This window comes from Talpa occidentalis, unplaced genomic scaffold, assembly GCF_014898055.3.
Source record: "Talpa occidentalis isolate TD23 unplaced genomic scaffold, MPIMG_talOcc4v2.1 talOcc4.16, whole genome shotgun sequence".
Classification (NCBI taxonomy): domain Eukaryota; kingdom Metazoa; phylum Chordata; class Mammalia; order Eulipotyphla; family Talpidae; genus Talpa; species Talpa occidentalis.
Window position 1 is genome coordinate 52,809,095 of NW_023601653.1, and position 20,044 is coordinate 52,829,138.

The 20,044-nt window shown below is 34.0% G+C and overlaps 1 protein-coding gene across 8 annotated transcripts in view; it reads left to right on the forward strand.

Annotated features, from left to right (window-relative positions):
- SOX5 (SRY-box transcription factor 5) overlaps positions 1–20,044 on the forward strand; it is a 1,024,531-nt gene that overhangs the window by 283,042 nt on the left and 721,445 nt on the right. For all 8 annotated transcript variants that reach the window (XM_054696382.1, XM_054696384.1, XM_054696380.1 and 5 more), the window contains one exon: positions 1,006–1,102. The gene's annotated coding sequence lies outside the window, so the exon portion shown is untranslated. The remainder of the gene's footprint in view (positions 1–1,005; positions 1,103–20,044) is intronic.

A 20,044-nucleotide genomic window follows, 5' to 3' on the forward strand; every position in this document is an offset into this window, starting at 1 on the left:
CTATGTGTTGACAATCTTTATTTCACTATAGCAGCATAATTTCTGACCAGAATTTTCAGTTATAACTGTTTCTATTTTGAAGTGCTCGCCAATGGAGTAACTAGTGAACTAATGAAATAATGTGGTTTTGTATGAACATGGTGGCTTTTGGATTTCTGTGCTTATTAACAAAAGCTCAAACACTGGAATGAAGTAAAATCCCTCCCTATCAAGCATGTTTCAGATACATACATATGGTAGTAAAACTCTCCAAATACCATAAACCCTGTGATCAAAACTGAATAATCAATGCCATGATAAGAATGTACACCGAAGCATTACTTCAGTTCTCTGTAATTGAACTGGTAGAAAAGAGTCCGAGGTGGATACCACGCTGTGGTTTCTACAACGTATGGATTCCTTGTTTTCAGAAGTTTGAATCTTGAGAATTTCGACTTATTGCAGGGAGTCATTTCTGTCCAGCCTGATGAAACTGGCAACAAAATATGAGAGTAACAAGAGCTGTATTTCAACAGTTGAGCTGGCAGTTCAGTCATAGAGATGTAAGCAGGAGAAGTGAGTCTAGAGAGAGCTAAATGACCCCGTGAACATTGCCTTGTCTGTGTAATTGGAATCAAGGACCTATGAGGAGACCTGAAGATCCTTCATTAATCATTCCAAGAAATAAGAATCCACCTTAATATTGCCCATACTAAAAGCATCTATAGGATTTTTACATGAATATTAGACAAAATGGCTGAGTTCTGGGAGAATTAACATATATTCATATATTTATGTAACTTATAAATTTTAAATGCATATAAATTTTAGATCAATTCTCATGGCATGATAATGTCAAATGAATGCCTCCCATTCCATAAATAAAAAATTTATTATATTTATATATGTAATTATGGATATAAATTTTATTTTGAAGACTTAAGCATCTGCTTCCAAGAGTCATAAGTTGATATTTTACTAAAGGAGAACAATGCATTGTTAATGGTCTACTTTTAATTTTTCTAGCACTCCTCTTGCTGATGACACGCATCCTGTTGGCATCTGCTTACAAGATTTTGAAAGCTGAACAGAGAATTTTGGCACTGCCCTGGGTTGGAAAAAGGTATTTTCGTAAAACACACTCTACTCTTTGTAAATGGATAACTGCATTTGCTACATCTCAAAAATGGAAATTATTGACTTTTTTTAGTTTTAATTTTTCAAAGTAAAATATACAACAGACAGATGCCTATAAAACTATAGCACATAATCTTATATTCAAATGACAACTGGCTTTGTAACTATAGTTTTGAAACACTTTATGAAGTTAATGTCTCTAAATTGGCAGGCAATATAATTTCTTTCTTTTTTAAAAAATGAGACATACCTTTCTTGAAGTTGTAAAAAAATTTTTTTTCCTGCACTGAGAAGTGTTTTTCTAAAAATTAGTTGCTGCCCTTTTTGGTGTTGTTACAAAATAAATACTGTGGGTCATGATGGATATGGCACACAGTTCACAAAGATTTCCATAGGCTATTAAGTATTGCAGGGTATGTACTGTAAACATTTTTTTAAGGAAGTTTTGCTGAAGTCAAACAGATATTTTCCAATTTTCTTGGCAGAATAATTTAGTAGTCTCTATCACTGTGCGCATTTATGAAATGTTTCCTTGTCTTTTCAAAAAAGTTACTCCCTTGGAAACAGAAACTGAAAGTTTGACCATAGACCCAGCATTGAAAATCTTCTAATCTGTAGCTGACTAATATGAAGTGGGTGTCAGTAGGAAAGTTTGTAGATAAGGAATCCTGCTGTTTAGAAGTGCTTTGTGGGCCTCCCTGGTGGTGCAAGGGGTAAAGTACCGCACTATGAAGCAATCCACAACCTCTGCAGCCTGAGTTCAATCCCTGGTTTGCCAGGGAGAAATCTACATGTCGCAGCAGACCTCTCCTGTCTCGCCTGCTGCTCCCCTCAGCAGTGTATTTCAGTCAGTCTGCCTGTTCTGTTCCCTACTCTGTCTCTGGTGAGTCCTCTGACCCGCCCCCACATCTCTGTTCTGTACCCCAGCTCTTGCATGCATAAATAAATAAATATTTTTTAAAAAAAGAAGTATTTTGTACCTAGTGACATGGAAAAGGAATTCTTTTTCCTCTTGATCCCTAAAAAGAATATTGAAATATGGTCATCTCAAGACATATGTTTATTTGGGGAAATGCTTACAATTAGTGGTAATTGTTGCCTTCTCCAAAAACTAAACTAAATAAATTGTTAAAATCCTAAATAATATACATTTTTTTTTTTTTTAGTTAGGCAGACCCAGATCTCAGACCCAGGTCTTTCACTAATCTAGTGTTAAGCCTACTCAACTGAGACACTATGCTCTAAGGTATAAGAACAAATAATTATGGGAACTGCAGTTCTAATACAAACAAGTAATAAAAGAAATGCAAAGTTATGCCTGACTTATTATCTAACTAGTACAAAGTAGTTTGGAATCATATGTTGTAATAAGAATGTGGCAGAAGGGTGCTTTTAATAAAGCTAGCAAAAGGTTATATTTGTCCAACATTTCCACTCTATTAGTTATTAAAAGATTAGTTGCATGTAACCCAAAATCAGTTTTGAAAGATAGAACTTTATGTTTCTGTTACTTGAATCTGTGCCATAGCTCAGAGGTGGTAGTAGGTGACAAGTTACCAGGGACCTGGATCCTCCATCTTTTGCTTTGTTACTCTGAGCATGTGACTTTGTCCTAGAGTTTAAAATATCAAGCATTGATATTGCAGCATCACGTCCATTTTCAAACAACGGGATGGAAATGTTACAAGGATAAGATGATGGCTCTCCATTTAAGGACATTTTTGAAAGGTGTCTGCCCACACTCCTTCCACTTACATTCTGTGGGCTAGAACATGGTCAAGTGGTCATGTTGCACTAACAAAGAGACTGGGAAGTGTCATTTTTTTTTTCTGGAAGGTAAAAATGGGAGACATGTTACAGTGGAAGAATAATAGAATAAATATTAGGGACTAACAGTATCTTATAATTTCATTTCTAACAACTTTATTAATGAAAGTATCAAAGATGAAATTTATGTAAACATGTTTATTTTCATATGTTTATAATGGGAAGAATTTGAGATTGACTAAACTTTTCAACAGTAAAACAGTGATTAGATATATTTGGGTACACACATATGATAGGATAATTATGCAACCAGTAAGATAATTTTAAAAAGAATTTTAAAATGCATGTCATATTACACATGAGGCTATATTAGGTAGAGCAAGTCAGAATCCACACTAAAGATACTTTGTGTGTCCAAATTTGTGTGGGTATACACATATATACTTGACACATGTATACAGAAAAATTAACAGAAAAGTAACTGTGAATAAATACATCAGATGTTATTAGTTCTGAATCAGGGACTCCATAATTTTAATTTTCTTCATAGCTTACACGTATCTTGGCAATAAGTATGATTTAGTATTAAACTTTGAGAAATTTAAAATGTGTGGGATTTCAAAAGGTTGCTTAGTGTCCTTGTTTATTAAGGTACAATGTGTACATCTACTGAAGGGGAGATGAAATAGTTGAACACCCGCCCTTTTGTACTGTTTTTCCTTAAGTCTGACATGAATGAGTTTCCCTTCTCAATGGAGCCACTGAACCACTTAAGAATCTTGGTCTTATTGCAGCCTGGCTGCCTCTTTCAGGTGATTACCTCACAGATGGAGATACCGGGCTGCAGTTCAATGACGCTGGAAAAGCCCATGAAGGTTTCTGGAAATCATTCCTGTTTCAAGGGCAAATAGCAAAACTTGAAAAACACTTTCTTGTGTATAAGTGAAAGCGATTGAGCCCTGCATGTAGTTCTAGATTAAAGACGTGTTCTTTCTCTTTTAAAAGTATCTTTTAAAGTGTTGTATTACCTTAGAATGTTAAAGGAATGAGAATTTAACTCAAGCTAAGTGAAGAATCACAATTAGATGGCAATCTGCGAGAAATTCTTTGCAAAAATCAGAGTGAAAACATTTCCCCGTAAACTTTAGCTGACTCTTTTCTTTGGAACTTAGAAGAGAAGCACAGTTTGGGGAGATCTATTGTTTGGGTTCATTACCTACTTGTACCCACTACACCTGTGTACTGTTGTTTACATGATTTAGCCACTGATTCCTCATGTGTAAAATGTAAATAAATATAGGAAGTATTATGCCATACCAAATATTGTGTCTAACAGGTGTAGCTACACCAAATAAACAAAAAAAGATTTTAAAGCCCAGATCACTACTAGAGGTAGAGTCATTTTATAAATAATTGATGTTTCAATTCAATAAGAAGATAGAATAATTTGAAATCTAAATAAACTTAAAATATATTAATAAAATTGATATACCAGCAAGGAGAAATAAATCCATGGCAGTGTGTATTAACTCATTGTTCTTAGTAATTAATGGAATAAAATGAACAGAAATAAATTAGTAAAGACATAGAATTGAAAGACAAGACTAAGAAACTAGACCTCACAGACATATATAGAACCTGCACACAACTGCAATTTTCACATTATTTCCAAGAACACCTGGAAAAATTACAAAAATTCATTATTTGCTGATTCATAACTAGATCTCAACCATTTTTAAAGAACTGGAAATACATCATAGTGAAATTAAGCTGAAACTGACTAACAAAATTACAACTTAGATAAGTCTCCAAATGATGAATAAATCACAATAGAAGTTTTAAATGTTTTAACTAGACAAAAATGAACATCATAGATATACAATTTTAGAATGCTTATAAGAAGTATTTACTGGGGAAGTTACATCTTACATAAATCTATTGGGGGGAAAGTAAGAATAAAAATAGATCAAGAATTCATCTCAAAAAAAACAAAAAACCTCAAATTTGTAGAAGGAAGAAATTAAAGTCAGAGATAAATTAACAAAGTGGGAAACAATCATATGAAATAAGAAAGCCAAAAATTAACTGTTTCACAGGATGAATAAATCTGCCAGTCCTCTGTGTGTGTGGAGACTGAGCAAGACAGCAGGTGACAAAGGGCAAATAACCAAATAAACAACGAATTACAAAGGCACCATCGCAACAACTTGTAGATATTAAACAGCCAAGAAGGAAGATTTGAACGTAATGTTGGTCAATGTGGAGTGTTGGACAAATGATAAAATTCCTAGAAAATATATAGTAATAAAACTTACTCAAAAAGAAATATAGAACCTAAGTATTTCTGTAACCATTAAGGAAGTTTAATTCAGTAATCAAATATCTTCTTACAAAGAAAATTTTGGGCCCAGATCCCTTCACAGGAAAATCCATGGAAGAGATAGTCTAATCTTTTGGAAGTTTTTCCAACCAGTAAAGAAGTAGTAATACCCAAATTATTTTATAAGGATCATATAACTTTGATACCAGCCCTGACCAGAGTAATATGAAAAGGACAATTTCAGTCAAATTCCTCTCATGAATATAAATGGAAAACCCTCAACCAAATGTTAGTGAATTCAGCAATGTATAAAAAGGATTGGTAATCAATGACCAAGTTAATTTAGTTGAGAAAGTCAAGATTTGCTAACATGTAAAAAAAAAATGTAATACAGATTAAAAGAAAGTATCATATGACCATTTCAAAAAATATAGAAAAAAATATTTTTTCTATATTTCAATAAATATAGAAAAAATATTCCTCCTATACTCTTGAATTTTAAAAGTTCTTAGAAACTAAAGGTAGGAAGTAATATCCATGATATCATATAAAATACCTATAGCAAACATAAATTGTAACTAAAATGTTGAAAACTTTTCCTTCTATGATTAAGAAAAAGGCAATAATATTTGCTATCATCCCTGCTATTTAACCCTTTTTTTCTTTTTTTTCCCTCAAAGTTTCTACCAATGCAGTAAAGCAAGTTAAAGAAATAAAGTTATTAGGATTGACAGCAACAACCTACTGTCATTATTGGCAGATGGTTTGAGTTAATAGGGTATTTAGCAATGTTGATGGATATAATATATAGTAGTCAACTGTATTTTCATTATGTGCACATCATTTTTAACTAGTATCTAGTAATAGCAGATCTGCAATATCTCTCCGGAGAAAACTGTGAAACTTTATTAAAAAATCATTTTAAGGGTGACATAATTGAAGAAACATACCATTTTGATGGACCGAAAGATTAAATATTGTAGAGATGTTCCTTATGCCCAAATTGCTTTATAAGTATAATGCAAATCACTACCAATAGTGTCTTTTTAATGTGTGTTTGTGATGGGGGCGGGAATGTGACACATTTATTTTAAAATGCAAAAGACAAAGAATAGTAAAGATACAGTTTGAAAAGGAAAAAGAAGGGCCTCCCCTGGTGGCGCAGGCAGTTGAACGCAGCGCTATGAAGCTGTCCGCAGCCTCTGCAGTGCCAGTCCGATCCCAGCCAGCCAGCGAGGGTCCCACATGGCATGGCAGATCTCTCCTACCTCACCTGCTGCTCCCCTCAGCAGTGTATCTTGTCAGTCTGCCTGTTCTGTTCCCCTCTCAGTCTCTGGTGAATCGTCTCACCCTCCAGTTCATCTGGCCTGTACCCTGGTTCTTGTATAAATGCATAAATAAATTAAAAAAAAAAAACTTTAAAAAAATAAAGGAAAAAGAAGTAGGAGTATTTGCTAGACTAATGTTATAAATCTTGTTGTTTAGAGATACCTTGTAGACAGTAGAACTCAATAAAAGGCAAGGAAATACTTCTATAAATACTAAGGAGTGTTGTGGAAAGACACAGGAAGCAAAGCTGAGGAATTTGGGTAAGCAAGCACTTCTGACCTAAGGGAGAGTGTCAGTAATATCCTGTGTGGTAGTTATATGGGTGTGTGCTTTCTTACTGTTACAGGGCAGGGTGAGGGGTAGCCCAGAGCCCCCAAATCTGCCTCCTCTAAATGATTTATGCTGTCTGCCACACCTAGACTAAACATACTATAGTGCATAAGATCTTCAATGGAAAAAAGAACTTTACTATAATTAGGGTGCAATAGAGAGAAGAAAAAAAGAGACAGAATAGTTGCCAAATCAAGCACCCAAAGTTATTCATCGCCTTGTGGGTAAATGCCCAGCCAAACAAGCTTGGCCCAAAGCATGACCGCTGGCTCCAAGAGCTTTCTCCAAGTTTAATACACTTTCTGGTGGGCATCTATAGCAAAGGGGCAGAAGGGGCCAGGCAAGTCTGGAAGGAAAAGAGCAATATCAAAACCCAAGTCAAGATAAAGGCTGCCATTGTCAGCTTCCTCAAGGGTCTCTCACCCTTGTCACTGTCTCTTTCAAGTGTCTCCTTCCATGTCCCTCAAGTTCTTGGTACAAGTCCAAGGCCCAGAAGCAGGCGAGGTTTCTTCACATGTCTCTCTGCTGCTTGTGCCTCCTCCAGCCCTCTTCTGATCTTTCTCTTTCCTTCTTCCTGTCCTCTCTGCTCAGCTCCACCCTTTCCCTGGTTAGCTGGAAACTCCCCTTTGCCTGGAGATCACCCTGATACATTATCATTTGTTAAATTATACATATTGTGTATATATATTTCATAATAGGTGTGTTAAAATAATACAAAAATAGATATGGTAGATTTTGTTTCTTTATTGATGTATTATATTTTAGGAGGGAATAATATGATGGAAATAATGTCAATTAAAACGATACACCTTTCAATATGAGATAAAGTAATTTAAGATGTTTGTAAAGAATTTCTCACATTGGAAATGAAGAATAATTTGTATTCTAAAGTAAGCATTTATTCTTTTCAGTATTCTTTTTCTAAAAACTGTGATGAGGATGTCAGGCATAGTCATTAGATTGAATAGAAACAAAATATTTTGAGAACTACAGCATCATGAATTTTGCATACATATGTACATATATACGTATTTGTAATGAATATAATTTTATAACATCCTTTGCAGCTATCAACAATATGCGCGGAAAGGCTTGAGTATCAGATTTTATACTGCACTATCCAGAAAATAACACAACAAAAAAAAATTCTTCACACAGGTATTGTAGAGTCATGATTTTGTGGAGGTAAATTGAGGATAGTGGTTAGTTATAACATTGGTGGCAGCTGTTTTTGCTTTGCTTATCTCCTTTGCATTAACATTCTTTTAAAATGTCACTGCATTTATAGTTATTTGCTTTAACCATTTAGCCAGTTAATAATTTGTGATCCTAAGTGGTTCTTATTTATACATGCTTTTTGGTCACCTTTCTCTTGCCTTGCAAATAAGCAAGCACTTTGCTTTAACTATCAAATCCAATCACTTTTTTTCCCCTCGGTCACCCTAATCTAAAAAGTAAAACTCTCTATTGCTTGCAAAAGGAAAATGATCCCAATATATTGTAAATTGTCAAGTGAGTTCTTTATAATTAAAGATTACTTTGCAATATACAATTTTTAAGGCATTTATCCCGACAGGGTTCACTGGCCTTTGAGAATGAGCCACTTTGTTGACAAATCTATCATCTCAATTGTGTGACATTAATGAGAACTGTGAGCAGCACACACTTACATTTTAATGTGGGTGGCAGTTTGTGGGGGGGACACACCACCACCAAAACAAAATACTGAATATGATTAAAGTTGATTTTAAAAAGGTCTGCCACCTGTGGATAAAAATGTGCATTACTCTGAATACATAATAATTAACAAGACTGAAAGGCCATGGCAAAATCCAATGACCCTCTGAAATCAAAACCCTGGTTTTTATTTAAAAAGAGAGAGAGAGAAGAAGGCACTGATTTTCACAGTTATACAGACAGGGCTTATAATCCTATGTACCTGTGCAACTAACTGTCCATTTTCTCTACAACTTCACCTACAGTTCTATAGTAACATGCGGCAGAATAGATTTCCTGAAAGTCCAGGCTGATTTGAATCCCTTGTTTCTTAATGAATAACTGATTATGTGATCATATATCTCCTGAACAGTATCAATTTTTATATTTCATCTATTGTTACATCTCACTCTCTTTCAATGACTCCCTTTTTATGCACTTTCAGCTCAGTTTCTGAAGGCAATGAAACTCCAGTAAAAAAAAAAAAAAAAAAAACACAAAGAGCATGCTTAAGGCATGTTTAAATCTAATGACATTATTCTCTTCCTCACTCAAAATTATTTGTTCAAATGCCTGGTTATACTTAATTATCTTTATGCTCTACCTACAGATATCTAGTATCCATCTGAATAGTTTAGCATAAAGTCATTAAGCTCATTTTCTGGATGTTTCAAGTGTATGTACATATAATGTACTGGAGCAATTTTATTAGCACAATTTGAATTGCAGAGTTCATTTCCAGATGTACATCAATTTAAGGAATATAATGCATTTATTGTAGAAGTGCTCCATTGTACTGTTATTGGAAGTAATTATTGTTACTTGGGTATCCAAGACTGATCCCCTTGAATCAGCCCTAAAACACTAGCTTGGCAAAAAATAACAGTCTGTGTAGAATTCCTTTGGCTATGACTTTCAGTTTCTTGATTGATAAGGATAATAAGTTGGAATCATTCACAACATATAGAAAAATTGGAGTTTTATTCCTTTGTAAAAGTCAGATCATAATATGAGTCTTAATAATTTAATAACAACGGCTGGAGCATTGTTCTCTTATTCAGCAATTGTTTGTAATTAAGAGGATTTTTCCTTCCAAATGAAATAATGCATGCACTGTGGACCACAGTCTTTAAAATAATGATGTGAGCAAGCAATTGCTTATTTTGGTGTCTTTCTTTAGAATACTAAGCAACAAAGAAGTGACTCTAACAATAACAATTTAATTTAAGAAAAAACCTTGAACCCAAACTGTCTCCATAGAACTTTTTGCATAATTAGGTTATACATCTTCTCAATGGAAGAAGTCTTGCCCACGGTCACATTCTGTAAATGAAAATACATTTTGCATAAATTAGTGAAGTTGAACTGCTGAGATTCATTACTAAATGTAATAAGTATTCCCTAAATTTTTAAATAACAATGAGCCATAACAATTTTTATTTTTTTGGCAGAAACATGTATCTATGCATCTCTTAGAGAATTTTTTAATAAACAACTTGTATTTATAATGCATAATTGGTGTTTTACACTATAGTAAGGCATGATGTAACATAAACATGACACAGACATGATGTTTGACTTGTAATTTGGGAATTTAATTCTCTCTTAACATGGCAAAGCATTTTGATACAACTATCATTTCAAGCATTTCAAATCTGTGTGAAATGAATATTTTTAGGAAAGTTTTCTAAGTCATTAGAAAAAAAGTTAAATTTCTATGCTACTGCCAATATAAATTCTAGAAGGATTAAAGATTAAATTCATAATCACATAATGAGAATATTAAGAGATAGTGTTGGTGAATTTTTATACATTGGAGGGAGGGTTAAAAGTTATTTTTTATGTATTACATCAAATAAATTACAAAAGAGAAATTTTGCTAAGATCACATAAATGTGAAAGCTGCTTTGCATCTTTAATAAGATAGTCAAACAAATGAAGAACTGAGAAATAAATTTGAAACATATTACATCTAACAACATCAGTTGCAATTTTGTTAAAACTATGCAATTTCATATGTTCAACTTATGTAATTAATATGTAATTTGAATTGTTACAGATTAATAAAAAGAAGTGAAATAATTTTCATGTTTAATTAATAGGAAGACATCAATTGGGAAGTAGACATATGAAATGTTTGATTGTTATAAGAATCCAGAAAATGAAAATTAATCATGAGATCTTAGTTCATTTAGCTCATTGGCAAAAGTTAAAAATGCCACAATAACCAATGCTGAAGAAATTGTAGTGCAATGAGTCTTCTCACCACTATATCTAGTAGTACCAATTGTGTTACTGCTCCAGAATACAATTCACTTTACACAGTGCACATTAAAATCTGTTAATGTTGATGCTTGTGCTTTTAGGAAGTTGTGTGCTCTCTCTATATACATATATACACATATAATATACATTATATATGTGTGTGTATATGTAAAAGTATGTATGTATATATGTGCAAGATATGTGAATTTGTATATGCATACAATATTATATAGCTTTGCATATGTGTATGTATAAATGACATAATACTGTATTCTGTTTGCATTGATGGAAAACTGAAAACATATATATTAAAAATGATCTCTGGGTTAAAAAATATGCTGTTTGCATAAGATCAAACATTAATTTCATGTAAAAATGAAATTTTGTGGAAATTTAATTTACTCATTTTGAAAAAAATATCATGGGAGGCCAGAACTTGGGTCATCATGCCCATTCAAGGAATATTTGTTGAATGGGCATGTGGGTGTGCATACACACCCACCCACACACACAAACACACACACACACACAGAGATGTTTATCAGATATAGAAAAAAATACATTAATGTATACAAAATGGTAAAAGGTCATAACTAGACTATAAGATTATGGCTGGTTTTTGAAAATTTTAAACTTTTGACTGTATGTATTACCTACTTTTCTTTAATGAATATTTTGAAGAAAAAATACATATTAATTTTAATTATTAATTCATATATCCTGGGGTTTTCCACATATGATTTCTTCTAGGAGTTCTAGAGTTTCTGCTCTTACGTTTAAATACTTAATTTGGTTTGAGTTAAATTTTATGAGTGATATAAGGTAGGGATCCAAATTGATGCTTCTATATCTTGTATCCAGTTTTGTCAACATTATTTATTGAAGACACTATCCTTTCCCCATTAAATGTTCTTGGCTCCATTGTCAAATATTAGTTTACTGCATAGGAAAGTTTTATATCTGGACCCTTGATTTTTTTCCAATTGATCTGTGAATATATTTTCATGCCAGTACCTTACATATTGTTTTGATTACTATAGTTTTGTAGTAAAGTTTGAAATTTGGACACGATTCTTCCAGCTTTGTCCTGTCACAGTATCACTTTGGTTATTTGGATTCTTCTGCAGTTTCATACAAATTTTTGAATTCTTTTTTCTACTTTTGTGAGAAATGTCTTTGAAATTTTGATAGGAATTGCACTTATAATCCATACATAACTTTTCTAATAATATTATCACATATACATATATATATCACATATATATTTCTATTATAAACATATTTATATTCTGATTCTTTAATTAGAAAACATTAAAAGGAGCAGAACATTTTTCAGAATTTTCAATATTTTAAACTAAAGCCCATCAGCTAGGGTAGTTTGCTGTAATATCACCTGTGACTTTATCCTATTGTTTCCTTAGAAAATCCCAGGGGTAAGGGTGGTTTTTTACTGCCTCTGAGTTGAGTTTTCTGAGACCATTGGATAGGCATATATGTTGTGGCCACTCCTTTGAATTCTACTTGATTCCTTCAGAAATAAGAATTTTAGAATACTTAAAAATAAATTCTGAATTCTGGTTAATGGACAATAGATATCATTCCTTGAGGACAATCACCTTTGGGAAGACTTTTGTCTTCTACTATTTTATTGTCACATTTTTTTATTGAGGTAAGATTGGTTTTCAACACTTTAATGTTTCTCAGGTATAGGTTTACACTTTTACAAATGTCACTTTTTTAAATTAAGTAGTCACTTCATTGTTGTGAGCATAATTCATGTCCATCAATTCACTGATACACCTAAAGTTGAATTTTTTTAAATTTCCCCCTTCACCCACTTTCATAACCAAACACCTTGATAAAAAGTGATTATTTGCAATAAAATTACCCAGAAGACGAGAAGTTATTTGATAGATTGTTCAAATAAGCTCATCTTTCTAGATTAAAAACTACCTTACAAAATGAATTCTATGTTCTCTCCATTGCCCAACAAACATCAGAGGGATAAATAGTTGAATTTTTTTTTTTTTTTTTTTTTTTTGAAGCTATGCAAAAAATATTTTTTTTTATTTTTAAAATCTTTTTTTATTTTATTTTATTTTTTTTTAAATATTAAATTTTATTTTTATATTCCCCATACAATTGCAAACGCCCCATTCTGACCCCAATCCTTCCCCTCCCGCCCCCCACCCCCAAAAAGTGTCTCTGGTTCATAGTTTTTTGTTGATTTTGATTTTCACTTTCTTATATTCATTTTCCTGGTCCCTTATTTAAGTTTTCTAGATTCCTGCTATGAGTGAGACCATCCGGTATTTTTCTTTTTCTTTTTGGCTTATTTCGCTGAGCATGATCCCTTCCAGTGCCATCCATGTTGCTGCAAATTGCATGTGTTTATCTTTTTTGAATGCTGAGTAATATTCCATGGTATATATGTACCACATCTTCTTGATCCAGTCATCCATTTTTGGGCATTTGGGTTGTTTCCAAAGCTTAGCTATTGTAAACAGTGCTGCTATAAACATAGGAGTGCAGGTGCTCTTTGGAATTGATGTTTCTGTGTCCTTTGGGTAAATACCTAGGAGTGGAATTGCTGGATCATATGGAAGCTCTATGTTTAGTAGGTCCAGAAATCTCCACACAGCTCTCCATAGTGGTTGGACCAGTTTGCACTCCCACCAACAGTGCACAAGAGTTCCTTTTTCTCCACATCCTCGCCAACATTTGTTGTTGCTAGTTTTTTTAATATGTGCCATTCTCACTGGTGTGAGATGGTATCTCATGGTAGTTTTGATTTGCATTTCCCTGATTACAAGTGATGTTGAACATTTTTTCATATGTCTGTTGGCCATTTGCATTTCCTCTTCAGAGAAGTTTCTTTTTAGCTCTTCTGCCCATTTTTTGACTGGATTATTTTCTTTGTTGTTGCTGAGTCTCATCAGCTCTTTGCAGATTTTTGTGATCAGTCCTTTATCATTAGTGTTGGGTGCAAAAATGTTCTCCCAGTTGGTGGGGTTTCTCTTTGTTTTTGTTATTGTCTCTTTTGCTGTGCAGAAGCTCTTTAATTTGATGTAGTCCCAGCTGTTTATCTTTCTCTTCACTATCACTGCTTTGGGTGATGTGTCTGTAAAGATGTCTTTGATGTGCAAATCCCGTAGTGTTTCGCCTATATTTCCTTCTATGTATTTTATGGTTTCAGGTCTTATGTCTAGTTCTTTAATCCATTTTGAGTTGATTTTTGTGTATGGTGTGAGGTAGTGGTCAAGCTTCATTCTTTTGCATGTAGCGACCCAGTTTTCCCAGCACCATTTATTGAACAAACTTTCTTTGCTCCAATGCATAGTCTTCGCTCCTTTGTCAAAGATTAGTTGACCATAAATCTGTGGGTTTATTTCTGGATTTTCTATTCGATTCCATTGGTCTGTATGTCTGTTCTTGTTCCAATACCATGCAGTTTTGATGATTATGGCTTTGTAGTATAGTTTGAAGTCTGGGAGTGTGATGCCTCCATTTCCTTCTTTTTTTTTCAGTAGAGCTTTGGCTATTTGGGGTTTTTGGTGATTCCATATGAATTTCATCAATAATTGTTCTATTTCTTTGAAGAATGCCATTGAGATTTTGATTGGAATAGCATTGAATCTGTATATTGCTTTTGGTAGGATGGCCATTTTAATAATGTTTATTCTTCCAATCCATGAGCAGGGGATGTCTTTCCAATAGTTGAATTTTGTACTTGACCATTAATTTTGTTGTGAAGTTTTATCTGTACTGATATTTTAATGTATATGCAACTATTTTAATTTTAAGAATAGGAAAAACTTTGCTACAATAAATGTTTTCAAAAAAGAAAGTAATGATAGTGGTTAACTGAATATAGGAAATACAGACATTGATTTATAATAATGCACATCTGAAATTTACATGATATTATAATGCAATGTTACTTCAATACAAATTTTGTAAAATTGTAAGCAAGTCCAAACAAAAATTAAGAAGAAAAGGAAAATTTATAAGAACAGTGATGGTATTTTTTAAAGATTTATTTATTTATATGTAGAAGAACTGGGGTATAGGCCAGAGGTGCAAAGGGTGAGATAAATCACCAGAAGCAGAAGGGAGCAGAACAGGTGGATTTACTGAAAACCACTACACTGCTAAGGGAAGCAGCGGGTAAGACAGAAGAGATCTACTGTGCCTTATGTGAGTTATCTCCCAGTCCTGGGATCAAACTCAGGTCATATCTTTGAGAGCACTTATTCCCTAGGTCAGCAGGGAGTCCTCAAGACTAGTGGCTTTAGAAAAGAGTAAAACTAATTTGAGATTTTGTAGAATTCAAAATGTTGATAGGTCTTTAAATCTATCAATAAATAGATATCAAAATATTTCTCTAATGCCTTTGGAATACAAAAAGTAGTGGAAACTGAACAGAAAAACAAAGTCAATGCTAATTTTATCCTTTAACAAATCATTTGTATGCATTTTGTTTATTCCATTGTCCTTTTGAGTATTATTATTTAAGAAAAATAATCATGTTAAAACACCCAAATCACATTAAAAATCAGACCTCAAGACTATCTGTGAGGCAGAAATAATCCAACTATTATTTCTGGCATTAAAAGTTTTTTGAATCTCATCATTTGCCCAGAAGCTGTTTTCCAACCTAATAACTCTTAGAATTACGATCTAAACTTTCAAGAGGATTAAGACTGTGTAAGTACTAGAAAGTACAAGTGTGCAGGAATGTGACCAGAGGTGAGATCTGATTTAAAGTCTCTTTTAGGAAGCTCTAGTTTTAAGCAGTAGTTCTGAAGAAGAAGAACCACCACATACAATAATATTGCTTTGAAGCTTGTCTTAGACAGTCATTAGCTACAGGTTTAACCTATTTTCTTGATTTTAACGATGTGCTTCAATTCTCCTTGGACAAAACTATTCAAAATGGGAAAAAATAAGGTGCAACACATTCTGTGCTTTTCATCTGTTTAGTGATTACTGTATGGGACATTTAGCAAGTTAGTTCACCCAAAACAAGGTTACCAACAAAAGCATGAGCAGACATTATCTGTTCCAGTATCTGATCAGAAGTTGTGTCAAGAGTTGAATCAAAAGAAGCACTCGGAAACGAGGCTGTGTAGTAACATTACACCAGTAACATGCCAGGCATGATGCTGACTGTTAGAGAGGACCCAGTGGCCAGTGAAATGGGGTCATTTGCCTCCAAAAATGTTAGAAAGCCCCAAGGTAGAGGTTGGGGTAATTGTGTGCATCAGACCTTCTGGTGGGAGGCAGAATGCCTTTCCTTCCTTGCTAAAAAATTATTTTATGGAATTTAAGATATATAAGATGATGCCAGATTGGTTGAGCCTAATACCTATTTACCCATTATAAAAATTCATTCATATATTTTTTTTTAGATTATCACCCAACTTGAATGTGTTTAGTGATGGGTATTCATTACTTTTCATACAGCCTGATGAGTTGTTGGACACCTATCATACTTAGAAAGTTTTTCCTTTTAATAAGTTAGTCTATTCCTCCCTGAAACAGCTTATCATTGACCTAGTTCTTTTGTATAATCTATTTTATTGATTGTATTCCATTTATCATTTTGTAGATATTGTATGGTTCTCAAAATTTTGTCCCATCAGTTTGTGTCAAAACACTTTTGAGTGAGGAAATATAATTTATACTTCTCTATTTACTTGGGTGTCTAACATACCTCTTAACACTGACTAGGTATGCAATAAATACTTGATTTTTTAAATTGAGGTAAGTTGGTTTATAATATCATATATGGTTCAACATCATATATGATTCAACATCATATATGGTTTAAACATATGTATGTACCACAGTTATCCAACACCAAGGTTCCCATAATCCTCCACCATAATCCATTGGACCCCCACTGATTCTTGTATCCTGAATTTTTTAGTTGTGTTTCTAATCATTTGTTTTTGGTTTAACTTTGTTTGAATCTTTGTTTTGTTTCTCTGTATTTCACATATGAGTGAAAGCATCCAGTATTTGTCTTTCTTCTGACTTATTTTGCTTAGTGTTATCCCCTCTAATTTCAGCCATGTTGTCACAAATGGCTAGAGTTTATCTTTTAAAAAAATTCTGGGTAGTATTCCATTTTGTATATATACCACCAGCTTTTAATACATGCATTTCTCATTGGACGTTTAGGCTACTTCCATACTGGGCTATTGTAAATATTGCTGCAGTGAATATAAGAGTGACTATGTGCCTTTGAATTAGTGTGTGCGCATTCTTCCAGTAGATACTTAGGAGTTGAATAATGGATCATATGGTAAATCTATTTTTAATATGTTGAGAAACCTCCACATTGTTTTCCATAGGGGCTAGACCAGTCTACGTTCCCACCACAAGTGTACAAGTTTTCCTTTTTCTCCACACCCTCACCAACACTTGTTGTTTCTGGTCTTTTTAACATGGCCATTCTTAACAGGTGTGAGATGGTACTGCATTGTAGTTTTGATTTGCATTTTCCTGATGATAGGCATATTTTCATTTGTCTCTTGACATTTGTTAAGTCTTCTTTGGAGAAGGGTCTATTTAGCTCTTTTGCCTATTTTCTGATCTTTTTAGTTATGTGAGTTCTTTGTGGATCTTACATATTAGCCCCTTGTTAAATATAAGATGTGCAAAGATTTTCCCCCATTCTTTAGGGTGTCTTTTCAATTTAATGATTGTTTCTTCTGCTGGAAGGCGCTTTTTAGTTTGATGTAGTTCTATTAGATTAGTTTGTTTTCACCTTTTGTTTTTCTTACTGTTGGATTCAAGTCCCCAAAGACACCTGTGAAGCCAATGTCATAGGGTGCTTTGCATATGTTTTCTTCCATATATTTTATGGTTTCAAGTTTTGCATGCAAGTCTTGAGTTCAGTGTGTGTGTGTGTGTGTGTGTGTGTGCGAGAGAGAGAGAGAGAGAGAGAGAGAGAGAAAGTGTGTGTTATGAGATAGTGATCTAGTTTCATTCTTTTGCTTGTGTTTGTCCAGTTTTCTCAACACTATTTGTTAAAAACGTTTCCCTTTCTCCAATATATACTATTGGCTTCTTTGCCATGGATTAACTTTCTGTACAGTGTGGGCTTATTTCTGGGCTCTCAGTTCTGTTCCACTTCTCTGTGTATTTGTTTTTGTTTTGCTATCAAACTGTTTCAATCACTATAGTTTTTTTGTTGTTGTTGTTTCTTTTTCTTTTTTCTTTTTTTCTTAAATTTATTTTATTTTATTTTATTATACAAGCACTGGGTACAGTCAGAAGCGCGGGAGGGTGAGAGAATTCACCAGAGCCAGAGCGGGGAGCAGAGAAGGCAGAAGGACCGAAGTACTCTGCTGAGGGGAGCAGCGGGCGGCAGGAGAGGTCTGCGTGCCATGTGGGACCCTCCTCCAGTTCCCGGGGAACAGCCGGGGATCAAACCAGTACTGCAGGGGCTGTGGGCAGCTTCGCAACCCAGCGCTCAACCACTGCGCCACTGGGGAGGCCCTCCATCATTATAGTTTTAAAGCTTGGAAGTATGCTACCTCCATTATTCCTCTTTTCTGTCAGGATTGCTTTAGCTACTTGGGATCTTTTATGGGTTCATTTTAGTAATGTTCTATTTCTTTGAAGAATACCATTGGACTTTTCATAGGGATTGCATTAAATCTGTATATTGATTTGAGTAAGATGACCACTTTAAAAATGTTAATTTCTCCTATCCATCAGCAGGTAATATCTTTCCCTTTTTTGTGTGTTTTTTCTATTTCTTTTAATAATGTCTTGTAGTTTGCATTGTACAGGTCCTTCACCTCTTTTGTTAAGTGTATTACTAGATACTTAATGCTTCTTAATGTGATTGAAACGGAATGGTTTTCTTGATTTCTTTCTCTTCTAGTTAGTTGTTTGCATATAGGAATACAGTTGATTTTTGGATATTGATTTTGTAACCTGCCTCTTTACTATATTGGTTTATTGTTTATAACAGATCTTTAATGGAATGTTTAAGGTTTTCTATGAATATATTATCATGTCATCAGCAAATAGTTGTAGTTTTACTTCTTTTTACCTAAGTTGGATTGCTTTTATATCTTTCTCTTCTAATTGTTCCAACAAGGAATTCTAATACTGTGTTCAAATATAGTTGTAAAAGTGGACATTCTTATCTGGTACCAGATCTTAGAGGAAAAGATTTCAGTTTCAGAGATGACAGCTGTGGGTTTGTCATATATGACTTTTACTATTTTTCTGTATGTTCCTTTTATCTACTTTTTTTTTAGATTTATTTATTTATTTATGTATTTACTTATTTATTTATTTATATAAGAACCAGGGTACAGGCCAGATGCACAGGAGGGTGAGAGGATTCACCAGAGACAGAGCGTGGAGCAGAACAGGCAGACTGAGGAAATACAGTGCTGAAGGGAGCAGCAAGTGAGACAGGAGAGGTCTGCCGCGCCATGTGGGACCCTCACCTGCCAGCTGGGATCTAACTGGTGCTTCAGAGGCTGCGGACAGCTTCACAGCACGGCACTCAACTGCCTGCGCCACCAGGGGAGGGCCTTTTTTTTTTTTTTTTTTAGTTTTTTGTATTATAAATGTATACTGCATCTTGTCACATACTGTGTCTTTGATAAGACCAAGCCTATATGCTTTTTTTTTTAAGATTTGTTTTTTGTTCTTGTGTGCATGTGTAGAAGAATGGGTATATAGGCCAGAGGTGTGGGGAGAGAGAGGATTCACCAGAGACACAGTGAAGAGCGGAACAGGTGGATTTACTGAAATACACTGCTAAGGGGAGCAGCAGGCAAGACAGGAGAGGTCTGCTGTGCCTTATGTGGATTAGCTCCCTGGTGGGGGTTTGAACTCAGGCCATAGTGGTGATAGCACTGAGACTTAACCCTTAGGCCAACAGGGAGGCCTGTTACGACCATATGACTTTTATCTTTCCTTTTGTTAATGCTGTGAATTACAAGCAATAAATACTCAATCAACAATGAATTAAACTATATCATTAGTTCAATATATCAATGTGTAAAAATATCACTCAAAATGAATTTTTCTTAAAACAACTTGGCATCTACACACAATAGTGCCTAAAGAAGGGCTGTGCAATCCCCTACATTTACAAATTCATTCTCTTTCTCTCTTTCTCTCATACACACACACACACACACATACACAATTCTTCCTTGAATG